At 40.8% G+C, this 27030-nt stretch overlaps 1 protein-coding gene across 1 annotated transcript in view; it reads right to left on the minus strand.

The window, feature by feature from the left end:
* The window catches only part of PHEX (phosphate regulating endopeptidase X-linked), a 1438972-nt gene that overhangs the window by 944381 nt on the left and 467561 nt on the right, over window positions 1-27030 (minus strand). The gene's annotated exons all lie outside the window — the stretch shown is intronic.

A 27030-nucleotide genomic window follows, 5' to 3' on the forward strand; every position in this document is an offset into this window, starting at 1 on the left:
CGGCAACGCCCTATATGCCGGCATCCCCGCATATAGCCTGCGACGCCTACAGCAGATACAAAACCAGGCGGCCCGCCTGACCTTCAAACTCCCAAAATTTCACCACTCTACCCCTCTTCTGAAATCTTTACACTGGCTCCCTGTGCGAGCTAGGGTCCAATTCAAGCTCGCCTCCATCACCTTCTTGGCCCGACTTGGCCTGGCACCGGCGTTCATCTCTTCTGAGATCATTCCATACGTTCCCACCAGGGAACTACGCTCGTCCTCCCAGTCCCTCCTCTCCATCCCACGCTACCGGAGAAAGAAGTGGGGAGGCTCAAAATTTGCCACCCTTGCCCCGACCCTCTGGAACTCCCTTCCCCTTGAACTTCGTTCTATCACTCTGTACCCACAATTCCGTAAACACCTCAAGACCTTCCTGTTCACGAAGTCCTTTGAATAATACGCCAGCAGCTTCCCCAGCCTTCTAGCCCTGGACCTTGTTAACTATAGCGCCAAGAAACCGCTGGTAGACGTGCGCTCTATAAGTAATTTTAAACTCAAACTCAAACTCAAACTCAATGTACTTTTAGGGGTCCTAATAAAGAGGAACAAGGAACACTAAAAATACCACATTTAACCTGCAAGGGTATGACCCTAAAACATTTGATGAGGCGTGGCCCATTTGAAGGTCACAATATTGAGTGGACTGTCAGTCTAACCACATACCTTATGGCTGTCTGTTTTAAGAAGAAAGAATGCAGAATTAGGCCTACCTATAATGTGAAAATGCAAAATGAATTTGAACCATTGGCCTCCCTGGAGGATTTGGATTGACTTTGTCCTATAGTGGTCTTGGATTCTGGGGAAGTTGATTCTAGGTTCTTGACACAGGAAACCTGTCCAACTTTTGGATGAAGGAGAATTCCCTACATCACAGGGTTTCCATTTGCCACATGGAATTTATCAGCTACAGAACGAAGTAGCATTGCCCATACCTCAAGTATCAAGCCCACCCTGGAAGGCCCTTAGCATTATTTAATGTAACTTTGCTGGCGCGCGTTCAAAACGGACAAATCCTGACTGGGTTACCTTCGCCAATTCCTTTGAAAACATATGTTGCCAAGAAACATGGACGACAGAAAGATTTTATATTGATGGCTAGGGTGCTTTCTCACAGCCAGCCCTGTCTTCAAAGGTGAGAAGAGCCAAAGATGAAATTGCTCCTTTTTCCTCTGTAAAACCACTGCATTTAAAATTTCGGAGCTTTGGTCCTTTCCCTATTATTTTGTCACTCTCTTATCTTTCCCTACTAAACTTGATATTATGTAGAATAATTTATATTATATTATTTTGAACTAGACCCTGAGTGACATAATTGACCAATGTGATGGATTTTTTGATGATTTATTTCAGAAAACAAAACTTGTGTTTACATAATATGGGTTGGAGATTTTAATATTGCTATAAGGGGTACACAGTCAAAATATCGAGTCCTAATTGTCGACCTACACAAATATCGTGTTGCAAATATCGAAGGTACAGAATTTCGATGTCAAGAATATCGTTGGACAGAATATCGACCCTAAGGTAAGTAATATTGAATTTATTTATATTGATGTAAGTAATATCGAAGTTAGTAATATCGATAGCATATATATCGATGTAACTAATTTAGATGTTACTAATATCGATATTTGTATTATTTTTATGTTTTTCATTTTGTATGTGTAATATGTTTTTGTTAAGTATTTTAATGTTTTTTAAATTATATGTGTATTATTTTTATATATTAATAATGTTATTTGTAAGTAAAAACTTATGTTTTAGTACCGGAGCGGGTTGTGGGTTTATAGGGGAATAGGGTGGGAAGTAATTTAAATATACATAATTAATTATACATTTTTAGGAATTATAAATTAATTTTAATTAATGTATGTTTTTAATTCTGTAGCGGGTTGTAGGTTTATAGGGGAATTGGGTGGGAAGTAATTTAATTGTAATTAATTAATGATTTTTTTATTTTTATGGATAAGTATTTTTTTTAAATAATTAATTGGCAAATAATTATTTTAATTGATTAATTAATTATTAATTGGCAATTCATGATATTAATTCATAAATTAATTATTAATTGGCAATACATTTTTTAATTGATAAATTAATTATGTAATTGATATTTAATGTTATTTTTAAGTAAATTTTATGTTTTAGTACCGGAGCAGGTTGTGTGTTTATAGGGGAATAGGGTGGGAAGTAATTTAACTATACTAAATTAATTATTAATTTATAGGAATTATAAATTATTTTTTATTAATTTTGTTTCTATTTCTGTAGTGGGTTGTGGGTTTATAGGGTAATTGGGTGGTAAGTTATTTAATTGTAATTAATTATTGATTTATAATTTTTTTGTTATGGATAAAAAATTTATTTTAAAATAATTGATAATTAATTTTTTTAATTGGTAATTAAAGTTTTTAATTGTTAACGATTTTTTTAAATTGGTAATTCATGTTTGTAATTGGGAAATAATTTTTTTAATTGGTAATTTATTTTTTAATAGGTAAATTATTGTGTTAATTGGAATTAATATTTTTAATTGGTAATTATTTCTTATTAATTGCAAAATATTTGTAATTAATTGGTAATCAATGTTTTCTAAAAAAAAAAGTATTATTTGGTATATTGTTTAATAATTTTTAATTTTTAATTAATTTTAAATCATATTTTCATGTAATAAAATGTATTTAATTCTTTAATATTTATTATTTGGTGAGTAATATTTAATAATGAATATTTATTGGTATTTGTTGATAATTTATTGTTAATTGATTATTCAAATGTAATTGCTTTTAATAATTATTAATTGTTTGTAAATGATGTAGATTTATTTAAAAATGTAATTATACATTATTTTAAATATAAAAATTATTTAAAAGTATGTTAAATTTAAATTCTACGCTATCAAACGCTTTCCCTACTGTTGCACCCCTTGGAGTTGGAATAGTAATTTTTTCCCCAAGCTATCCAAATATTTCCCTACTGTTGCACATTCTGGAGTTGGAATAGTAATTGTTACCCCTACGCTATCCAACGTTTTCTGTACTGTTACACCCTCTGGAGTTAGAATAGTAATTTTAACCCCTACGCTATCAAACGCTTTCTCTACTGTTACACCCTCTGGAGTTGGAATAGTCATTTTTATCCCTACGCTATCCAACGCTTTCCCTACTGTTGCACCCTTTGGAGTTGGAATAGTAATTGTTACCCTTACGCTATCCCACGCTTTCCATACTGTTGCACCTTCTGGAGTTGGAATAGTAATTTTTACCCTTACGCTACCCAACGCTTTCCCTATTGTTGCACTCACTGGAGTGGGAATAGTAATTTTTAACCACCCGCTATCCAACGTTTTCCCTACTGTTGCACTCTCTGGAGTGGGGATAGTAATTGTTCCCCCTACGCTATCCAACGCTTTCCCTACTGTTGCACCCTCTGGAGTTGGAATAGTAATTTTTACACTTACGCTATCCAACGCTTTCCCTACTGTTGCACCCTCTGGAGTTGGAATAGTAATTTTTACCCCTTCGCTATCCAACGCTTTCCCTTCTGTTACACCCTCTGGAGTTGGAATAGTAATTTTTACCCTTACGCTATCCAACGCTTTCCCTACTGTTGCACCCTTTGGAGTTGGAATAGTAATTTTTACCCTTACGCTATCCAACGCTTTCCCAACTGTTGCACCCTCTGGAGTTGGAATAGTAATTTTACCCTTACGCTATCCAACACTTTCTTACTCTTGCACCCTCTGGAGTTGGAATAGTAATTTTAAACCTTACGCTATCCAACGCTTTAGCTACTGTTGCACTTACTGGAGTGGGAATAGTAATTTTTACCCACCCGCTATGCAACGTTTTCCCTACTGTGCACCCTCTGGAGTGGGAATATTAATTTTTACCCACCGCTATCCAACGCTTTCCCTACTGTTGCACCCTCTTGAGTTGGAATAGTAATTTTTATCCTAACACTATCCAACGCTTTCCCTACTGTTGCACTCACTGGAGTGGGAATAGTAATTTTTACCCACCCGCTATCCAACGCTTTCCCTACTGTTGTACTCTCTGGAGTGGGAATAGTAATTTTTACCTCTACGCTATCCAACGCTTTCGCTACTTTTGCACTCTCTGGAGTGGGAATAGTAATATTTACCCCTATGCTATTTAATGCTTTCCCTACGGTTTAATTTTCTGGAGTGGGAACAATAATTTTACATTCTACGCTATCCAATGTTTTCAATAATGTTGTTTTTTTGGGACTTTAAATAGTATTTTTATTTATTTATGTATTTAATATTTTTTGTATTATTTTAGATAATGTTGTATTTAATTAACTTTTAAAATATTGAAAGTATATTTAATTTTTTTAATGTATTAGATATAATTAAATATTTTTATTTATGTTATTATTTTATGTGTGTAGATGTATTTGCAATTTATGGTATTTATTACTAATTTATAATTAATTAAAATAATTAATAAATATTGTTATTAAGTAAGTAGATATTATATATTGTATGTTTATTTTTTATTAAAGTTTTATTGTTAAATATGAATTATATATTAATTCTAAACATTATTAAATATGTTTAATTAATTTATAAGTATTATTTACTTTATTTACCTTTTTTTTTACAGAAAAAAACGATATTTTTAATTACGATATTTTTAACATTGATATTTTAGTTTCGATATTTTTGTACCCACCATGTTGTAGTTAGGGTGTTGATATACTTGCCTTCGATATTCCAGCGTCGATGTTGCTGTAGGTCGATATTCTGTCCGTCGATAATCTGTCAGAGATTCGCTATAAGGCAATATACTGCTAATCGAGTGTGTGGCTTTTCTAATTCTAGAAATGACAATGCCCCTCATTTCAAGCACACAACATATGAAGAGGAACTAAATACCCTGATAGCGAACCATAATTTACATTTTTCCAGTGATATGCTTTGTAGGGAGAACTCTTGCATCCCAACCTCTTTAGGAATTAATTCTGGGAGCACAATTGACTACATTGTGTTATCGGCTGAGCGTGCCCCTTTTCTTTTAGATTTTGACACGGTCAGTAAATGCACAAGTAATCATAATTCTATCATTGTCAAACTGAATTCCCATACCAAACATATAGATCCTAAAAATATAGACACAATAGAGTATTCTAAGAATAAAGGATTGAAGATAAAATGGGATAAGGTTGATCCAGCTGCTTTCAATCAAAATATTGTGATTTAACTTGTTTAAATGAGACGATAGGGCCTGATAAAACACAAGCTGAGTTCAACAACATTTGTAGGTCTATCTCAGATAACTGAACTTCCAGCAGACCCTTTCAACCACCCGCCCAATATCAGTAGTTTTATGCGTCTTGCACCGCTGCCCATAAACAGTTGATGGCGACCCTGAAAAGCTACCCTTATTCAGTGCCTGCAGTCAAGGATGCAGGAAGCTTATACAAAACCTCTCTAGAGGAGAGGAAAACTGAGATAAGAAACCAAGCGAGGGAAGAACTTGTGGTGGCAAGCAGGACTAGGGACAACACTAAGTTCTGGATAGTTTTAACTGGCCCTTTTTTGAAGAGCTAAATGCACCAAAAATAGAAATCTAATCAGTGTGGATTTGTGGGTGACTCACTTTACAAAAAGATGCTCAACTGAAAATGTGTCGACCAATATAGAGCTAGTGGAGACTTTAAATTCCAAGAAACCATATGGTTGGCCTAGCCGTATTTGCACCAACAAAGTGATCTTAACCATTGAAAATTGCATCTGCAGGTAGGCTCCTGGCCCTGATAGTGTCTTAGCTGATATTTATAATTGTGAGCCCCATTCGTTTTCAGATCCACTGTGTTAGGCCCCATCCCAGACTCCTAGGGGATGGCTATTGACGGCCCTATTTTTAAAAAAAGAGATAGATCCCTTCCAACTTGTTATAGGCCAATTTCTATATTGGACTCTAGTGTTAAGATTCTGGGCCATGTACTATTGTCCCGCCTGGAGAAATGGGCTGCAGAAAACAATGTCCTAAAGGAAGTTCAATTTGGGTTCAGACTGGATATTGGCACTATTGAACAGTGCCTAAACCTCTATCATATAGCAGGGAAATATGTCAGAGCTAAAGGGAGATATTTACATTTGGCCTTCCTCAACCTATTAAGTGCTTTCGATTTAGGGAACCGGTCATAGCAATGGGACCTGAAGGACAGGATAAGTGTAAGAAAGAACTTATCATCCTCAAAAGACATCTACATCAAGACCTCACAGTAAGGATCTGTTATGGTCCCTCAGGTGACTGCTGCCCCCAAATGTTCCATTTGGGGCGTTAGACAGGGGTGCATTTAGGCTCCTTTTCATTCTTTTCCTACTTTATAATAATGGCAGCTTTGTTATACGCTGATGACTGTGTCCCAATGTCAAGTACCGGGGTAGGGCTATAAAAACTTTTAACCAATTTTTTTTTTATTGAAAGTACAAAACATAAATACAAAGATACAACAAAACCTTTTTGATCATGACCTCCCAGCCCACCCCAACCCCACCATCTCTAAAAACAGCGGTATAGTCATTGGCTGATGAGTAATCAATAACAGTTAATCTATATCAACAGTTTCGAGAATCAAAAAGTCGAAGAGTAGAAGGATAAAAGGTTAGAGAGTGAAAGAAGACGAAGAAAGAAAAAAAGAAGAAAAAAAAAGAGAAAGCATCAAAAGAGGAGACAAAACTATTGTGCAAAATACAAACAGCACCAGAGCTCATCGAGAACGACAGCAGTGTAAATTCAGAAAGGTCTCAGCTAGAAAACAAGAAAGAAAAAGAAAAAGGGAGGGAAAAAAAAGACTGAATGACAGTATAAGACAATTTTTTTTCCTTCTTTTCAATTTCCTCCCTCTCCTCCTCACCCCTCTCCCTTCTCTCTTCCCTTCTTCCCGATGCCCTTCTTAGGTCAGTCTATCTAAGCCAATCGGTAAGAGGTTGCCAGATAGCAAGGCCCTTTTTCTTCCCCCTGTGTCCCATTTTGGAGAATATAGCCTTTTCCATGTTGTGAGTGGACATCAGTCGAGCTAACCAGTGAGATAATGAAGGAGGGTTAGGGTCTTTCCAAGATGACGCTACACATAGACGAAAAATAGTCATAGCGACAAAAATAAGAGCGCCTCCATTCTTTCTACAGACCTTGTCTTGCGTGCCTAATAGGACAGTCAGAGGAGTTAGTTGTATGTCCTGTGACAAGGATTTTTCTCAAAAAATCCTCTATCTGACTCAACAGCGGCGCAAGTTGGGAACAAGTAGCAAACATATGGATCGAGTCTGCGCTGAACTCTGCACATCTGGGACAGAATATACCCAACCCCGTACCCCATTTTGCAACTCTACCCAGCGTGATATAAAGAAACAAGGCAGTCTTAAAAAATTGTGCCTGCAGTTTGGCTGATAGCAAATCTGTCCTGGCTGAACTGTATGGCTTGATTAAATGTGTTATAGGGGATATTTAAAAACGTCTGCCATTTGTTGGCCGTAGCGAGCATATCGTCAGGCATCATGTCTACTAGTTTAGTGTATATAATGTAGAGTTTTGCAGTTTGTCAGACGTCATAACGTGCTTGTCTGCGATGACCTTATGTGCAGTTTGTCAGACAAGACGGAGGTCCTCATCCTGGGCTCTTCGCCCTCCGCCTGGGACGACTCCTGGTGGCCCCCCGCCCTGGGCACCGCACCCAAACCGACAGACCACGCACGCAACCTGGGCTTCATCCTGGACTCCTCCCTCTCCATGACCAGGCAAGTCAACAACGTCTCCTCGGCGTGCTTCAACATCCTACGCATGCTACGAAAGATCTTCTGGTGGATCCCCACCGAGACCAGGAAGACCGTCACCCAGGCCCTCGTCACCAGTCGACTGGACTACGGCAACGCCCTCTACGCCGGTACCACCGCCAAGCTCCAGAAGAGACTCCAGCGGATCCAGAACGCCTCAGCCAGACTCATCCTCGACATCCCACGAACCAGCCACATCTCCGGACATCTGAGAGACCTGCATTGGCTCCCCGTCAACAAAAGAATCACCTTCCGCCTCCTCACCCACGTACACAAAGCCCTACACGACCAAGGCCCGAGCTACCTCAACAACCGAATCAACTTCTACGCTCCCCAACGACACCTCCGATCAGCCAACCACGCCCTCGCCGCCGTCTCCCGCATCCGAAGAGCGACCACAGGAGGAAGGTCCTTCTCCTACCTGGCCGCCAAGACCTGGAACTCCCTCCCTCCCGACCTGCGCCTGACCCAAGACCACCTCTCCTTCAGGAAGAAGCTGAAGACCTGGCTGTTCGAGCAGTAGCGGCACCCCCCTCCCCCCAGCGCCTTGAGACCCTACGGGTAAGTAGTGCGCTCTATAAATGTCTTTGATTGATTGATTGATTAAGGTCTACATTATAAAAAAAAACAGCAGCCCCCCCCCACCACCACCACCCCCCCCACCCCACCCCCGGTCTTACGAGATAGAAAGTCTCTTACCGCCAAATGATTGATGTTCCCCCAACTGAAATTTTGTTTTTAAAGCAGCCATCGGTGGTAATTAGATCGCCCATTTTCCGTATGCCTGCTCCGTGCCAACCAGGCATGTAAGAGCGTTGAATATCGGTGGAAGACTGAAAACAACTTAAAAAACATTGTACCTTTAGCCCTAGACACTGAAAAGAGTGCTGTATTTGTTGAATTGTCAGGGCATAGCTTAGATTCGTGAAATGGGGGCCACAGACGTCATAACGTGCTTGTCTGCAATGACCTTATGTGCAGCACACGATTGCAGGTTGTTCTTTGCGTTGCTTTTAGAGCAGGGTGACAGAGACAACACTCCATTTTACAGCATGCAGGGACAGTAAAAAAGCTATCAAGGCAGTAAAAATGTCAAGGTAAACTTGATTCAAGGCTAGTTCAATGTTTGTTCTTGCCTACTGTGGCAGTATATGAACTCGGTAACACCAATGAAACAATACATCTCACTCCGAATTGCCTTAAAGGCCTGTATTTTGTTATTTGTGGTACATTTTAAAGAACTCACACACTTTCAAACTTTTCCTTTATAGCTTCCAGATACATGCTATCAGAACATATATCTCTAGCATCATTATTTTTGGCTGAGGGCCCTGGCTCTGTATACATAAGACATCAAGGGAAAAACGGCCTTAAAACATCGACTTGCCTCAAACAATTTGGTGCCTTGCAGCAAACTTTGTTTAGTAAGACTTGGTCCGCGAGCCAAACATTTGCAATGAAAAAGCACTTAGTAGTAAAGCTAAATCTGTTTTCCGGGAAACCTCTCATATTTCCAACTTTCTTACAGCCATGTGTTCTTTGAAACCCTTTAAAACATTTTCTCCAGCAGTAATTTAGACTGAATGACAAACCGATCTTAAAATATATCGAGCGTTTTATAGTGTGGATGTAAAGTAATGGGCAGGTAGTATATTTTTTCATGAGATTATGTGAAATGTAATGAAAATGATGCAAAATGACACCTATATCTTGAAAAGTTTGATTGCTGATACACTTGTGACCTGCGGGGGCTCACATGCAACATTGAAAGGAAATACCAAAGGGAGAAATGTCTCCCGGGCAACTTTATCACAGAACATTTTCTGTTCACATCAGTGTCGCTCAGGCAAATATGATGCAAAATTAAGTTTTCAAAATCTTGTGAAATGTCACCAGTCTCACAAATAGCTAAATTCACAAGTTTTACGAGATTTACAGCCTTATTCATGAAGCCGAAATCGGCTCGCAAAGGGCCAGATTCTGAGAATCTGGCCCTTTGCGAGTGCGATTTTTGCATTTGGGAGTCATCATCCCAAATGCAAAAATCGCTAATTGCGATCTCGCAATTTTGCGAGGAATTACATTTAAGGAATCTCTATTTGAGATTCCTTAAATGCAATTCATCATCCAATTTTGTTTTGCGAATTTGCAATTTCTGGCCGCAATTTACCGCGAGGTCAGACCTCGTGGTAAATTGCGAAAACTCAGAAAAATGCTTTTAAATGCATTTTTCTGAGTTGCATGTTACACACACACATGTCCTTTGGACATGTGTGTGTGCAACACCTGTGTAAAATTTCATTTGAGGGGTGCTACAGGGTGTCCTTTGGACACCTCTGGCACCCTTCAAATCGCTATCTTATTTGCGATTAGCTAATTGCTAATCGCAAATAAGGAATACTCACCATTCATTCCTATGGGCCTTTGAATGGCGAGTTATTCCTTATTTGCGATTAGCAATTTGCTAATCGCAAATAAGGATTATGTAGGAATCGCATTTCTTTATGCAATTTCTACATGAATCCCGTTTTGCGAGTCCTTAATAGCGATTCGCTATGAATCGCTATTAGGGGCTCGCAAAACGGGAGAATGATGAATCAGGCTGCTAATTCACATAAAATTATATTTTTCCCGCGTATCACAATGTGCTACATTATGGTAGGGGCCTTAGATTACTTGCATTGCATCTGCATGCACTGGCCGTGGATGTACCGAGCACAACCCAGGAACATGCGCTCCACACTACAACAATGTGCTGTATGCAGCACCACCACTAACTCTGCCAATTAGTACTTGTGCTGCAGATAGCGCACATCACTGAAACAAAGAGTTGTGGTCAACCATCACTATGTAGTTTTAACAGGTGGACACCACATGCTGACCGCTACAGAGAGCTCTGAATGCCCCAGCAAGGGTAAATGTAGTCTTACATTGTACACACCCAAAAGGCATTCATCAGGGGCATTCTTTTATGCTCAGTTGACTACTTTCTCTGTTTACATTCCCTCATGCAAAGGGGTACCCAGGAGTGAACTGGGCCCACCTGTGTGTCACCTCACAAAGGGGATCTGGGGGTGCAAATTCCCTTCCAAATGTAGGAGCTCTATATTGCATGGGTTGTGTTCCAACAGCATCTTCATAATGAAGATTGCAGAAGGGGATAAAAAGAGGCTTGCACTGGTAGCACAAAGTTGGGGCAAACACCGTTTGCCCATCTGGGCATTTACTTCAGTAAGGACCCTGGATCCACAAGCCATGCAATGAAGTACTTAAAAGGTATAGCTTTTCCTGACTGAAGAATCAACAAAAAACACATTGCCCTCTTTCATCAACTGTGATAAATAACAAAGCAAGACTCCTTGACAGGGTCCACAACCATATAGACAGTGAGTTGCGGGGATACCCAACTGCCTCGGGGCCCCCAGAACCCTGGTCTCATCAGAGCCCTAAAGGGTAGGCAACTCACTTACCAGTTTGTGAGGTCTCGCTTAACAGTCTTATCTCAGACAACCAGTGAATTCTGTAGATCAGAGCCCCGCTTACATTTCTTCAAAAGTCCACCAGCAGAGGCGCCATCTCACAGCTACATTATCATTAAAATAGAGAGGTTGTTCAAGGGGCAGGCGTATTGTTGAGTTGTTATGCCTTCGTCAAAGGATATCTCCGCTGCCCCTCAGTATAAATTGCACGGGGCCACGGGGGCCAATTCATTCAGTGTCATGCCGGTTTACAGAAAACTTGAGTTTTCTTAAAGCAACATATTTGTCCTGCTTAGTAAAAGCAGCATAATAAATACTAATTCAAGTACAATAAACTCAACACGTTGATTGGCATTTTCTTCCCTTCCACAAATCCCATAGTAGGGATGCAACCCCACCTGCTTTGGTGATGGTGTGCTTTTTTCTGTTTTGCACAATGACAATGCTATTTAGCATTTCACCCCTTCACTAAAATAATGTCTGCATTCTGTGTGGTAAACAAGAAAGGACCTCTGACTCTCCCATCAAAGTTAGTTTGAGAAACCTGAGCAAGTGCTGCTCCGCCCCACATCAAACCTTACTATCATCCCTTGATATGCATTTGTAAGTTATTTTGTAACTTTCTCTTGAGTGCCTTCCCTTCATACACTGCATATTTACTATGTGGGCCTAAGTTCCCCTGCCCAGTACTTCTCATATGGAAGGGAATGCTCCCACACCATGAATGATAGGCAATCACGTTCCTTACCTTTATTAAACATAAGTTGCAGTATTATTTAAAACCTTTTGGACTTTTCAAGGATTATTTTCTAGGTAGTTTATTAAATGTTAGAGTAGGTGTGATAGAGGTTTCATCTGCAGTCTATACTCAATTAGAATGTCGATTTCAACTATTATATGTTTACAACTGAACTATCATCAATCCCATTTGCAAGTCACACCGTCTTCAACTTCTCATCAAGACTGATTATGAATATCCAAGTTATCTCACCAGTTACCAATCCTAACGCTCACCCTTATTTGGTTTCCTTCTTTCATACTCCTTGTCTTACGGGCCGGGTCCTCCGCTAAGGCTGAGGAGCATCCCCCACTGCTCTGTGAGCAGTTGAAAAAGGAAAAATAAAATGATAATAACACAACGTTATCATCTTTTTATTTTTCCATTCCTGGCTTAGCTGCTTAGGGGTGGGCGGGACTAGACATCATAGGAATTAGGGGTAGGAATGGTGGCACTCTTAACTGCACATGATGGTTTGGCCGGCCGTCTCAGGCCAGCCAAACAGTCATGTGCAGTTTGCATGTTCTCCACTGGTTGTAATACACAGCCTGGGTGGAGGACATGCCCAAACCATGGCGCTCAGACCAATCCTGACACTGTGATTGGCTAGGGGATTCTAAGAACTTCCTAGTTCCTGCTCCTGGACTCCACCGAAGAGCCATAGAGGATGGAGAGGAAGCGGCCGGTATGCAGGTAAGTTAATTTTTCTCCTTTTTTCCCCTTTTACCCTACCACACCCACCACCTCCCAACCCACACCCCTGACCCCGCCCCGCCACCCTCACTACGTAGCGGCCACCACTGTTTCTCTTACCTTTCTATCCACAGTGCTCTGAAATGGCCCTTTAGCAAAGTGTAGGCACTTTATAAACTCGCCTTAATAAATACATAAATAAATAAATGTACACCTTGTTAGTGATCATTCACTGATCTCACCTTGAGACAGCTTTAGCTTTCTTGTCAGTCAAATGTATTCAAAACCCTCAAAAATAAAAACACTATGCATGTATAGAGCTGGTTTTGGTTATTCATCTTCATCCATTGGGCTATTCAACTGTGATTCACATTTTCTTGCCACCTATCACTGTATAGAACATGGAGCCATGCCCAACCTATTCAACCCATTGGCTTGCTTGCATTGTGATTGACAGCATTTTTCCTGATCACATGAATATCTGTCTAAATTGAAGTGCACTGCAGTGCCAGGGCTTGTAGGGCAATCTTGGACATTGTTAATTCCTGTTACTTTCCATTCTTTAGCATTTTCAATTTTTAGTCACTCTTCTGAGTTTAAATTATGCTTCAAGTTACAGAAATGCAAACCCAGTAGTACCTTTTCCTTGTGCCAGTATGAATCACTGTTCTGTGCTGTGAATTAAAATTGAAAAGGGATGGTATACCGGTTCTAAATAAGCCCCCTGGTAAGAGGCACTCATGGGCTTCTCCTAAAATTAAATGCAATGGCATTTTTTTTAATTTAAAATTTTCATTGCAAGCAAATGATCACCATGTTAAGGTGAAGGTATGTGTTATTTTCCCTTCTTTTTTTATAATTGCAGTATGTTTGCATTCAAATATAAATGAACAATTTAACCACTATACTATCTCGGAAAAACCCAAAGCTATTGGCTTTGCCAGTGCTCATTACATTTAAAAGGAGGGCATTAGATCAGTGAAACAAAGACAATACTTTTAAAATGTCAATCCTTTTCTATCTTTCTGTTCACAGACAACTGGGGTGTTCTTTGAGTTCTGTTACATTTTATACATGGGAAACATGAGTTCAAAATATGTTTGTTAATTTAGACCTCTTCCTTCGACCCGCATTAAGCCAAATATTTGCCTTGACTCCAGTGACTTTCTTAAGTAAAATAGAACAATTTTATAATGAGCAATTGACCCAATTATTATTCACTCACTGATGTGTTTTACAATTCTTTACAACATGTTCTTTACTGTCCTGGTGAAGAACATTGCCCCCCTAGAGAATAATTCTGAAACGTATCTATCAGTTTGTGAAGCACCCTAAACAAGAACATCTGAACAGAGATTCTTCCCCATTTGAAGGGTGTGCATTTTTACATATTTTTAAAATGATGCTCACATAGCTGTGCTCCCTGTAGACCATTGCCTGTGAATGAATTACCCTGTGAAAGTTATTCATGTTTCCTTTCCCATTGACAGTCATTTCGTCCTTTCCAGAGTTGTCTTCATTCTGGCAGCTTGTCAAATGCCATCTGTTAAGATTACTACACCAAGGGGATCTCCAGAGCACGCACACTATCTAAATGAACTGGCATCTACCCTCCCCTAGCTTCGATTAAATTAATGTAGAGGCATCATTAATCAAGAATATTTAGCATAATGACCGAGGGGAGCTATTTCTCACTAAATGAGGAATGGACCTGAGGAAATCTAATTGTTGGAGACCCCCGGCGATGGTTGTCACAATGTTATGTGCGGCAGAGTAGCGAAAAGAAGGAGAAACATCTGTTATGAGCATTAGGCAGCGAGCCTCTAAAATGCAGACTCTTACTTTTATTAAGGGGGCGTGGCAAAAACCCGCAGGTGCTGTGTGCTAATTCACTACACACCTCAGCGGTATCTTAATACCTGGACCTCTGAATCTGCTGAGCCTCTTTATAGACGCCCCTGGTTTTTCATCTTGGAACCCTCACTTCTTCCACAAAAAAGGCACCCTCACCTCACTCTACTTATGAGCCTCCTACACTGCACCATGACACACCCTTTCAAAATCAGCATAGCTGGATCGGGACCTGAGAAACGTATCCTTAAAGAGACATTCACCACACTAAACATCTTTCAGTCAGTCAGTCAGTAAAAGATCTTTATTCGGAATAAAACATCCATAAAAGTGCATTACAAGATACAATGGTAGAGAATACAATACAAGGATAAAAAATAAACAACCGAAAATATAGTCTGTCTAGTTCTACAAAAATGCAGGTACACGTTAAAAGAGAACAAAACAGTAAGTACGATTAAAAGATTTGTAAATCATTTTAAAATAGCGACAGCTATGAAGTATTGGACAAAAACAAAAATAAAGTCAGAACAGATATATATACAAAATACAGATATGCAAATTAGTGAAAATATAAAGTGCAAAGTGCAATGTGCAAATTTTAACAATCAATGTGCAAAGTAGCTCGTGAGCGGACTGCGGCTTTGAGAAAGCAGCTCACTCTAAATATTATTTCATCTGATCCTAACATTAATAAACATCTTTCCTGTAAGCCTGACTGACGCCCTGAAACAAACCAGTAGGATAAAAAAAATGCTACTCATACTTCTGGGATATTCATTTTGACTGCAAGCCCCAGCAACAAGTGCAGCTGCACGTTCGTTCTTTATCTTTTATATGAACATTTCCTGTGGTATATTTGTATCCTGGCCCAAAAGGGGTTTAAACAATTTCTCTAAAATAATGGTGATTCGTAACAACAAAATAACGAGCTTTTTCATAACATAGGAGATTCGTAGCAAAGTCCCGAGCCTCGGTATAAGCTCGAGCATAATTTTCAAAGATTCATCGGATCCATCGTGAAATATCAGTGTCTAAAACATAATGCAGTTTATCTTCTTTTTCTCTATACATACTACGAAAAGGTGCAGTTTTGACATTTTGTCATTTACACAATTAAAGATAAAAAGCAAGACTACTGCAACGACCTCAAATAGTTTAATTAACGACGCTTCTTCAAAGCAGTAGCTGAATAAGTTAAGGCACGAGGACGTTTTAAAATGGAGTCGCCTGGCAGGTGATAAAGTTCTCCTCAGAGCCCTGCTGCTAAGTAATAACATCGTGGGGAGCATGATCTGCTGGTGGCAGCTGCTGCGGCTCCCAATTACCCAACTATGTCAGCAGATCATTAACTTTACCATCTGGCAAACTTGTCCGAAAAGACTTGATTTGCGAAGTTTCCAGAATGGAGAAACAGAGCAGCAACAGCCAAACAATTAAGAATATTTCACGGTGAGATGTTTTGGGGTGTATTCTGCGACAGATGTAGCCTGTCTCATTTTGGAAATGTGAAGGTAAAGACTGATAAAAGTCTTCCTGTTTAAACCATTCAGCAGTATCCCTGTGTACCAGCCTTGGTAGTGCTATGCTGTCACTGGGGGTCGTATAATTGAACAATGTTTATTGTTTGTTTGAGTAGGCTTCTACAACAGGTGATATTTGAGCATAATTAATCCAATAGTTCTTCCTGAAGGGGCCATATTTTATTTCCGGACCAACCATTAAGGATTATAGGAATGGATTAAAACATCGAAGTGCAGTTATGCTGGATATATACATTATAGAACAAAAGACTGTCGATAGGAAAAAAATGTTAAAAGATAAGCCCCAGAAGGTATGAACTGTCTGGCCTTAGGACATAGGGCCTGATTATAAGTTGGGGGTCCTACAGAGAATGGTGCAACAAACCCATGGAGCGAACGCTCACCAGATCAGGAGTTTATTCCTGATCTGGTGGACGGTATTGCAGCGGTCTGACAACGGCTATCAGAGCACCACCTGCTCCTTCCTGACCGGTGTGGTAGGCATGCCACACCGTGGAGGAACTGGGGGTGCAAATAGAGGGTGGCACTACATGTGCCCCCTGCATGCACCCCCCTGGGCCCTGATGAACCTTAGGTGCCTCATCACCACCCTTTTCATGGCAGGCTCGCCGACATGAAAAGGGTGGTGGTCAGGTAACTCGAAATATGCTCAGCGGTGCCACTGCAGCACCAGCAGCATATTTCTGCATCTGACTGCTACGCAAACACAGTGGGATCCTGGATCGCTGGTGGTCGCAGCAGTCCTGTGGTGGTCCGACCACCTCAATTATAATACTGCGGGCGGTCATGCAGTGTGGCGGTGGTTGGACCACAACCATGGGTTCGGCAGTCCTATAGACTGCAGAACTCGTAATCAGGACCTAAGACACATGGTTGTTCATCTATTGCACATGCATTTGGGAGGGTGCAATGTTTATACACTACTGTTAAGAAAGATGGCTTACTTAGCAATGAAGCCTATGTAGAAGGAGGGACTAACATAGAAGATAGAATAAACAAGTATTGGCAAAGCCACTAGGCCTTGTTGGCAAGTTGGCGTACTAGGAATTTTGTTTCCAAACATATTATTATTGCAAGTACATGTCACAAAAAAATGAAATGAAGAAATAGAAAATATACCGGAACTTAAACCTGGCGGCAATACGTTTTTAGCCTTTGATCAATTGTTCTCAGGAATTTAACTGCTCAGCAGCTCAGTTGTGCGCCTTCTCCGGAGAAGCAAGCGATTACTGCTTGCCTACAGGTGCGTATTCTTTTGCCATTGAAGAGTGGCCTCAACATCGTCCTCTGCTCTTGCATCAGTTCTTTGCATAGGCATATTAGGTGGACAATGTCGTCTCGCTCCTGCCCACATAACTGGCACTGTAATGATAAGGGGCCCTTCCGCTGTGGAAGATGGAGAGCTGATGGTTGAATGCCAAGACGATACTGCAGATATTTTAATTTCTAAGTACCCCTGGTGATAGACTTCATGCAGTTTTGTATTGTGAATCATTTATGTGCCTTTGCAGATAGTGCCGCAAATGGAGCTGTGCCAGGGCATCCTCCAAGTAGGTTCTGGCAGCGCCCTTCATCTTAAATGATTGTTGTAGCCATAAGTGGGCATTTAGCGTCCTAGTTCATCTTTTCGGATTTTGTGCCAGCATTCGACCTATTATCACCTTGTGAACCAGTCCTTGCCTGTGGATGCCGAATTCAAGTCTTAATTAGGCTGGGAATGTGTAATTTGGCAGATTAAAAATAATTTGCAGAGCTTTAGTGAGGGTGCTATCTATAGTGGTTGCACTGCTCCCTCTCATGGCCTTGCTCCCATAAGTGATCGCCTGTATAAGTTTCGCCTGCATCACTTGGATCAGCAATGGAAGGCTTATACCAGCAATCTTGTTTTTTATGTTTTCACGGCCACTACAGGTGCTATTCCTTTTGTTTTTATAATCAACTTTTGGGCAGCAAATGATCCCTTGCTATCTATGATGATTCCTAGGAATTTCTATTCTAAGACAACTTCCAGTGTTTTTTTTGTCAAATACTAATGATTTGTTCTTTTTTCCCTTTGCTGATTCAAACTCATGACTTTAGATTTGCCCAGTTTTATAGTCATCTCGTTCTCTTCTGAAAAGCTTAGTGTTTCAACTAGCAGATGTTTAAGGCCGACTGGGGTGCAGCTGATGAGTATAAGATTGTCTGCATATAACAGGTTTGAGAGTACAAGCCCACCAATCTTTGGAGAGTGCGAATTGCACTTATCAAGTTTTGCTGACAAATCTGCCATAAAGAGGTTGAAGAGTGTTGGAGCAAGTACATAGCCCTATTTCGGCCCTGTGTGATTGGAATCTATTTGGTCAAATGATCTCCTGTCCCCATCTTTACTTGGATCAGTGTATTAGTGTGAAAGAGAATTAGTCGTTTCAAAAGAAACAATGGCATGTTCCATTTAAATATTTTGCTCCATAATTTGTTTTGGTTGATCTGGTCAAAGGATGAGTTATAGTGTACGAAGGATACGTACAGTGACTGCTTAGTTGTAATGATTGAGTCAAGCAACAGGGAGAAGGGTAAATATGTTGGTAATCGTCCTCAAAAGTTTGCGGAAGCCCGTTTGATTCCAAGGGATGATTGTGTTTTCCATCGCCCAGTTTGTTAATTATTCAATAGTATCCTGGCATAATACTTGGCGTTGCAATCAATCAGGGCTACCAATCTGTAGTTTTTGAGTTCAATCCTGTCTCGCTTTTTATGAATTAGAGAGGTCACTGAGCCTGTCAATGAGGCAGGTATTGACTCATGTTGCTTAGTTGCAATGATTGAGTCAAGCAACAGGGAGAAGGGTAAATATGTTGGTAATCGTCCTCAAAAGTTTGCGGAAGCCCGTTTGATTCCAAGGGATGATTGTGTTTTCCATCGCCCAGTTTGTTAATTCATTCAATAGTATCCTGGCATAATACTTGGCGTTGCAATCAATCAGGGCTACCAATCTGTAGTTTTTGAGTTCAATCCTGTCTCGCTTTTTATGAATTAGAGAGGTCACTGAGCCTGTCAATGAGGCAGGTATTGACTCATGTTGAAGAATTTGTTCAAATAGAGGTTTCAATACTTCTTCCCAGTAGTCCAAGTTTAATTTGAACATAAATTGAGGTATCCCGCTGGCCTGGAGCACCCTCTCTTCTGCCCTTAGAAATTCTTTCATTAATTAGTTTGAAATTGATGGTAAAGGGTATCCAGTTAGTGAGTATTATATGCATTCTGCCTGATTCTGAAGGTTCCTTTTTTTGTGGTAAAAGTGATATCTCCACAAAGAGCTTTATTGAAGTGAGTTTTAAGAAAAGTTACCCAATCATGTTCTGTTAGGTAAGAGTTGATACCCTGATTTGCTGTGTTTCAATGTTTGTTTATCGCATTCCAGAATCAAGCGCTAATATTAGTTTTGATATCATGTAATAATCTAACCCACAGATTCTGAAGGCAGGTGTATTTGAAACAGATGTGGAAGCACTTTTGCATTTTTCTGCACCTCAGACGAGGATATGATTCTTAGTGGCGAACAAAAAAGGTATTATTGGGCTATGAATAACTGTAACCTCAACATACTTTAAGCACACTAACATAATTAAAAAATAATAAGTATAATGGTAAGAAAAAAGGATTGACAAACAATTGGCCAACCTGAGAGTTAAGCAGCTCAATGGATAGATAGAGCTGAACCAAAACCCATCTGAGAGTTTATATATTTTTTGCATTTTTTATTCATGATTTATCTTGTATACATGAGGCTGGTGTGACCGCCTAAGAGATCTCTAGTCCAGATTTAGAATAGTGAGTAGGAAGGTAAAGTGGGCAGGCACACGGAGTGACCTAAAGCTGATTTTTATGAACGGGCCTTCTCGCCTATTCAGAGAGTTGGAATAGCTAGTGGGAGGCACCACTGTTTGTTTTCCGTATTTAATTGCAGTAATATATACACAGGTTGTAAGAACCCCACAATGGAAGGGAACCTCTTCCCTAATAAATGCCCAAAAACATAAAACCTGTCATATCCGGTATTAAATTAGCAATATTTGACTGCCCTTCCATTTCTGCCTACCTTGCTGCTGCCAATTGCGGATTCCGACCACGGGGGATCTGTTCTGTTTCAGCCTCGTTGCCCGGCTGACTTGTCTCCTTCTCAACTGCGGACTGCGCACCGCCCGGACTACAACACCCAGAGGGCAGCGTGGTCTCGCAAGAGGAGAGGAGCAGTTCCAGCTGACCCCGGAAGCAGAAAGATCAACGGGGGCTCCCGTGGCGTGGGACGCCCGCGGGCTCGTCCGGGCAAAGCACGGGCCAAGGGCAGGCCCGTCCTTGCCCGTCTGTGCCCGGATGAGTCTGGGCTGGGCACACTCTCTAAGCCCTTGATTGGGACTACCAGCAAGGAGAATTGACAGTAAGGAACAATTTTCTCCTTTGTAAAGGAAACTGGACACATTGTAACTGTGCCCACTTATTGAATTTTGCTGAGTAAACGCTGAGTGTGTAGTTCGCCTCATGTTCCTTACTGTAATCTTCATTCATCAGAAACGTATTGCGGGTTTGTTTAACAGGTTACCATTGAAGGGTCCAGAAGTATAGGCTTAGCTTATAGACTATTTTTTATGCTCATTGAGCCGTTTCCATTACAGCTATGGGTAAAAGGAAGATGCATAGCCCTAAGACAGGAGGTGCAGTACGAGCACTGAGTGACACACAACAAACCCTACTAAGCTATCTTACAGGGGCCATGGGTGCATTAGATAAACAGATATCATCTGTGGTGGAATCATTGGAGGCAGGCTCCGCCTCAGTGCTTAAACAACTCAAGGTATTGGACCCTTTGGCCTGTAACCAGAAGTCAAAGCCAGCTCCAAACAGGTGTGTCCAGCATCTTCCTGAGGAGATTCTATCGAGTGACTCTGAGTCCTCGATGCAACCTCGCCAAAAGAAGCAAAAGAATCCGGCTCCTGGGGAGAAAAAAATGGGTGAACAGAGTTTGGGCAAGGGTACAAAAAAACAACTGAAGTCCACCCTGCTCACAGTTATAAAACAGGGCCAACAAGGGAAAAAGAGAGTGGGAACTAGAAAAGGTTCCTACAAGGGGAAGGAAGATGCCAATAAAAAAAAGTGATATTAACTCCGTTGAATTGAGGAATCTAACGACCTTGGCAGAAAGGCTGAACCTTTATTTGAGAGTTAGATTAGACCAACTGGGAGAGAGACTAACCCTTATTGAAAAATCCATTCCAAGAAACACCGTTCATGTTAATGATAGAGACTCGATATCTCCTGACCTGGGCCCTGTGACTACAGATAATAATATACCAACTAGCCAACTACACAGTACTGATATAAACCCTAGGAAAATAAGTGCGGTGAAGCTGCCCAATCCCTTAAACAGCTTAAAAAAGATGGGTCATGATTCTCACCCACAGACGAGAACGTGTAACTCCTCAACCATCAGAGAGTCAGAGAATGGGTATAGGGCCATTAGAACTATAGGAAACATTAACAGATCTAATCCCTCCGCACATCAACAACCACAGTGCAATTCAATCCCAGGATCTATCTCCTTAGGATACCATTCAGACAAACACTAAACAGACCAGCACTTACACCTACCACAGGAGGCAACTCCCTAAGCAGTTGTTTTGACAAATGTGCCAAAAAAAGGTCCACTGGAAAAAGAAAACTGGGATTCATTAAGAAATAAATCACTCCACTGGTTAGGTGGGAGGACGAGACTAACTCACCAACTCTTCACTGAGTTTAAGATGGCAAGAAGGGTACAGTGGGTTGGATCCTGTGGCAAAATGGTTACCAGGGATTGCATAGTTCTCATATTTAAAACTCCAGCATTATTGAAGAATATACTCTGGTTAGAAACTAAGAACTCACTAGCAATGGGTGAGATTAATGTTCTATCGCTTGGTTTCTTCTATCCTCCTTGCACTAGGCCTGAGAATGATAACACACTAACATTAACATCAACATCTATATGACTGATTCCATTCAAGGATACTGGTATAATGTTCAAACAACTAATAGGTACAATCCTCTATCAGGTCTGGGGGAAATCGATTGACTGAGCAAAATAAACTATGCTCAACAAGGGAAATATAAAGTACGGAGTGAATTTGGTTCCTCCTCCACGATATCTCCCCCAAACGATAACTTGCAATCCCCTATTGTATTAACTAGTTTGAATTTCAGGACCCTCAGCATTGCCGTCTGGACAAGAGCATAGCTCCAATTCCACATAGCAATGCCCAACAACATCAGGTGGGTCCGGGGGAGGCGATTCAATCGGCTAGCATCACACTCCCTGGGGGTACCATTAATCAGGGGTCGGCTGAGAAGGGACACCCGGGCGGCTCTGGGCTCGGCATCGTTTTTTGGAACGTAGCAGAGCTCCGAACCAAACTAGCTAACAACGCATGGCTCAGATTCACGAATAATTCAAGGTGCTCTGTTTACAGGAGACCTGGACCACCTCTCCTATGCACCTGGAGGGGTACAAGACCTACTTCTCTCCTGCTACCCCTTCTACATCAGGGAGAGCCAAAGGCGGTTTGATAACATTTATATCAAACCTCCTAGATCTTAACCCCTTCACTGTGGGGTTATTTTCCCGCTGTGCTGGGGAGGGAGGGGGGTGCGCACAGCGCCAGCATGCTCATAACGAGCCGAGCTCGTCATGAGGCACGGCGCTCCTGTGCTCATGACGAGCTCAGCCACACCCGTTTGCGTGGAACGCTCAGCCCAGCAGGGGAATTATACTCGCATGCGCGCGTTCCACAGCTCATGACAAGCTGAGCTCGTCATGAGCACCGGAGCACCGTGGCTCATGATGAGCTTAGCTCGTCATGAGCATGGAAGGAGTTAAAGAAATAGCTTCCTTTAAACTTGAGCTAAATTACCAATTAATCACCCTAGGATTCAGTAAGCATGACATTTATGTCTTGGTTAATTTCTATAACAATATTCACAATGCCCAGTTGATCTCTGTATTAAAAGAGATCCAGCAAATTTGGTTGGATTTTAAGTATAAGAATACTAAAAACGTTTTTAATAATATGGGGTGGTGATTTCAATTTATCCCTGTGCGGCATAACCACGATTTAACCTGCGGTCTGATAGACGAGAACGGGAACAACCTAACACACTTCCCATATACAATAACTGGGAACTGCTTAAATGAAACATTATTTATCCTGGAACTTAGTTTGGCCAATGATTTAGTGGTATCCCAGGTCCCGATGACACATACTTTTAATGGTAGGGGAGCTAGTACTACAATCAACTTCATATTTGTATCTAGAAATGCTGCGTCCCGCATTCTAAACTTTAAAACTCACACCAACGCCACCAGCGACCATTACCCAAACAGTGCTAAGTTACAATACTATAGCACACAAAGAAGGCATGATCGGTCTAGAACACTCTGACAAGATAACTTGACCTTAGATAGATTAAATGGGTATTCGATTACGTGGGATAAAGTTGACCCACTACGGATAACAACGGTGGTGGTAAAAAATTCCCTTGAATCAATAAAGATCTGTCTGGATGACTCTTCTTCTCATCGAGAGATCTTAACCAATTTTGAGGTCATAACAAGAGCAATAAAAGATGCTTTGTCCATACAACAGAAAAATACCAGAAAACCTAAGGGATGGTTTACTAGAACTTGCACAAAGGCATACTCTGATTTAAAATTCTCCCTACACAAAGCAATAAGGGATAAAAAAGAAATAGCGCTCCTTATAAAAGCGTACAATAAGGCCACAAAAACAAGGAAAGTGGAACTAAAAAATGAGGCATGGGAACAATTACAAAAAAGCTGCACTGAAAAGGACAGTACGACCTTTTGGGAAATTATTAAAACTAATTTTTTATCCGAAGATAGGGAGACACCCAAGATAGAAGTAGCCATATACGAATCACTATGTGTAGACCACTTCTCCCAAATATTCGGAATAAACACTAAGGAAGTAATTCCATTAGGAGAAAGAGATAGGGCAACTTTCGTTTTTAGTCCCATAACCTTCCCTATTGCCCTTGACATTACAATGCTGGAAGTAGAAAGTGCCTTAAATGCCAGCAAAGGGGGCAAGGCGTCAGGCCCCAATGGGGTCCCTGTGGATTTGTTTAAATTTAACATGGACCTTTGGATTCCAATTCTTACAAAGGTCTTGAAAGCCTCTTGTGTAGTGGGCCTCTTTGAGTTATGGTCTGAATCAATCCTGCTGCCAAATCCGATATTTAAAAAAGGAGATCGCCAGAGTCCATCCTGCTATCGCCCCATATCCTTGTTAGATTGTTTGGGTAAGGTAGCAGGACGTATTATTCTTGATCGTTTAAACCAATGGTTAGAGGACAATAACACCCTGTCCAACCTCCAATTTGGGTTTAGGGAAGGCATGGGAACTATTGAACAAGCCCTTAATCTGACTCTATTGATGGCCAAATATACATATGCAAAAGGGGTGAGCCTGTATATGGCTTACATTGATCTGTCAGCAGCTTTTGACAGCGTAAACCATTCTAAACTGTGGAAGGTGTTGAGTGACATGGGAATGCCCTAAACTAAATTTTTTGTGAGAACTGTATTCAAACGCTACAGCTAGAGTTAGCTTTGGAACAGGAGGTGAACTCACGGCCTCCTTTGGAGTGGAGACAGGGGTAAGATGTGTCCTGGCTCTCTTCCTTTTTTCGCTCTACACAAACGGGCTGGAACGGGCAATGTTGGAGGGGTGCCAGGACCTACCCTGCGTGAAAAAACGACCAATCCCTACTCTACTATATGCGGACGATGCAGTGATTATAGCGCGAACCCCCCTTGAACTCCAACATGCCGTTGATAGATACTACAATTATATGGCTAACTTAGATCTAAGGGTTAACATCAAAAAAACTTTTGTCATGGCCTCTGGGGTAAGAAATAAGAAAACACGGAGTGTTTATATAGAACATATTAAGTTGGAAACTACTACCGCGTATCCTTATCTTGGAATTTTAATTGACAACAAGTGTTCCTGGAGACAGGCAATAGAGGCTAGGAAACTGTTGTTTATTAAGGCCACTAGCGCACTAGTTAACTTTGCACAAAGCTGGGTAAAAGATCACCGGTAGAAATGATACAAATATATCAAGTCAAAAGTGTTAGTGTGGTGATGTATGGAACTGGGGTGTGGGGTTGTGGAAGAGTGGATGCTCTCCAAAAGGTAGAGAACTGCTTTTTGAGGTTCCTTCTAGCGGTTCCGCGTGGCACCTCTCCTTTTAGTTGCCACACGGAGCTGGGCTTGTCATATATCACAGACCTGGTGAAACTTCAACCGATCCTTTTATGGTATCGAATTTGGTCATCTCCGAAATTCGTTTTTAACAGGGAGCTTCTGAGCAATTGCCTTTCTCTCGAAAACTCAGATAAAATAGCCTGGCTCTTGTATATTAAAAACTTTTTGCCTGACCTAGGCCTGATAAGATATTACCACAACCCCTCATTGATAACTGAGATTCCCAGGAAAAAATTTAAGAAATTAAGGGGCATATTACCAAGCAATAGCGATAATTATCGCTATGCATGGTTAGCGACTAAAATAATATCGCCGCGCTCCGACGATTTTTACCACTGAGATACCTTGATATTATCAAGGTTTATCTCAAAAGCGGTAAAAATCCTGCCAAATGCATGAATATCGCTGGAAAATCAACGATATTCATGCATTATCGTGACAATGCTCTTAGCCATGTTATCCACCTTCCGTTGGATAACATGGCTAAGAACTGCTCTGGGCAGGCTTTAGCTTTTGGAGATATTCACGCTTAGCGCGAATATTTCCAAAAGTAAGGCTTTGTTGATCATTGGAGATAGCGATATTAGCGACTGTTTCCAGTCGCTAACATCGTGGCACGCCCACTTTGCGTGTCATTAGCGATATATATCGCTGACATGCAAAGTGGGCCCCCAGATGCTCGCTATCTCCTACTAGCTGTCGCTAACTGGTGTTAGCGACAGCTAGGTAATAGGGCGAGAAAATTATCGCCGCATTAGCGCGAAAAAGTCCCGCTAAGGCGGCGATAATGGCCATTGGTAATATGCCCCTATGTTTGGTACACATGGAAGAACTGCGGTTGACCATGGAGTCATCTAAAAGTACAGTACAACATATTCTATTAGTACAAACTACCCTTACCATACAGCCCTATTTGACCTTTAAATTGAATGGATACGATAGGTTGGTGCTCACCCGACTTAGAATGAATACATTCCATTGTCTGGTCACATTTCCCAAAGTCAATGAATGGTCACACTTGCTGTCATTCTGCCCTTGTGACGGAGTTTCTACACAGTCTACACTCCATGTGGTCATGCTCTGTAGATTTTACCAGGAATCAAGGGAGCAGTGGGTAACACCAATATTAAAAATCCTGGGTTTGCGACAATGTCGCCCAGCTTTCCTGGCAATTTTATACTTGGAATCAGAGTGTTTTGCACAGAATATGGCTAGATTCTTGAAACTCTGTATAAAACATAGACCGAATCTAGAACAGGAGCATTGAAGTAATTATTGTGTAACATATTTTATGACATTTTCTTTGGTACTTTAACATAATTTCTGCGCTTTACACATTTTGAGCCTGCACTTTTGTACTTTTAGGTTGGTATGTTCAGTAATTTGTAAATATCAACCATGTTTTTAAACTTATTTATTACTAATCAAAAATGCAAATTGTTCTTGTATTTTAACAGTATTTTTTAATAATGAACTTTTATGGTTTTTGTAATCCTAAAAACCAAATAAAGGAAATTTGATTGATTTGACT

The sequence above is a fragment of the Lissotriton vulgaris genome, chromosome 8 (assembly GCF_964263255.1).
Source record: "Lissotriton vulgaris chromosome 8, aLisVul1.2, whole genome shotgun sequence".
Classification (NCBI taxonomy): domain Eukaryota; kingdom Metazoa; phylum Chordata; class Amphibia; order Caudata; family Salamandridae; genus Lissotriton; species Lissotriton vulgaris.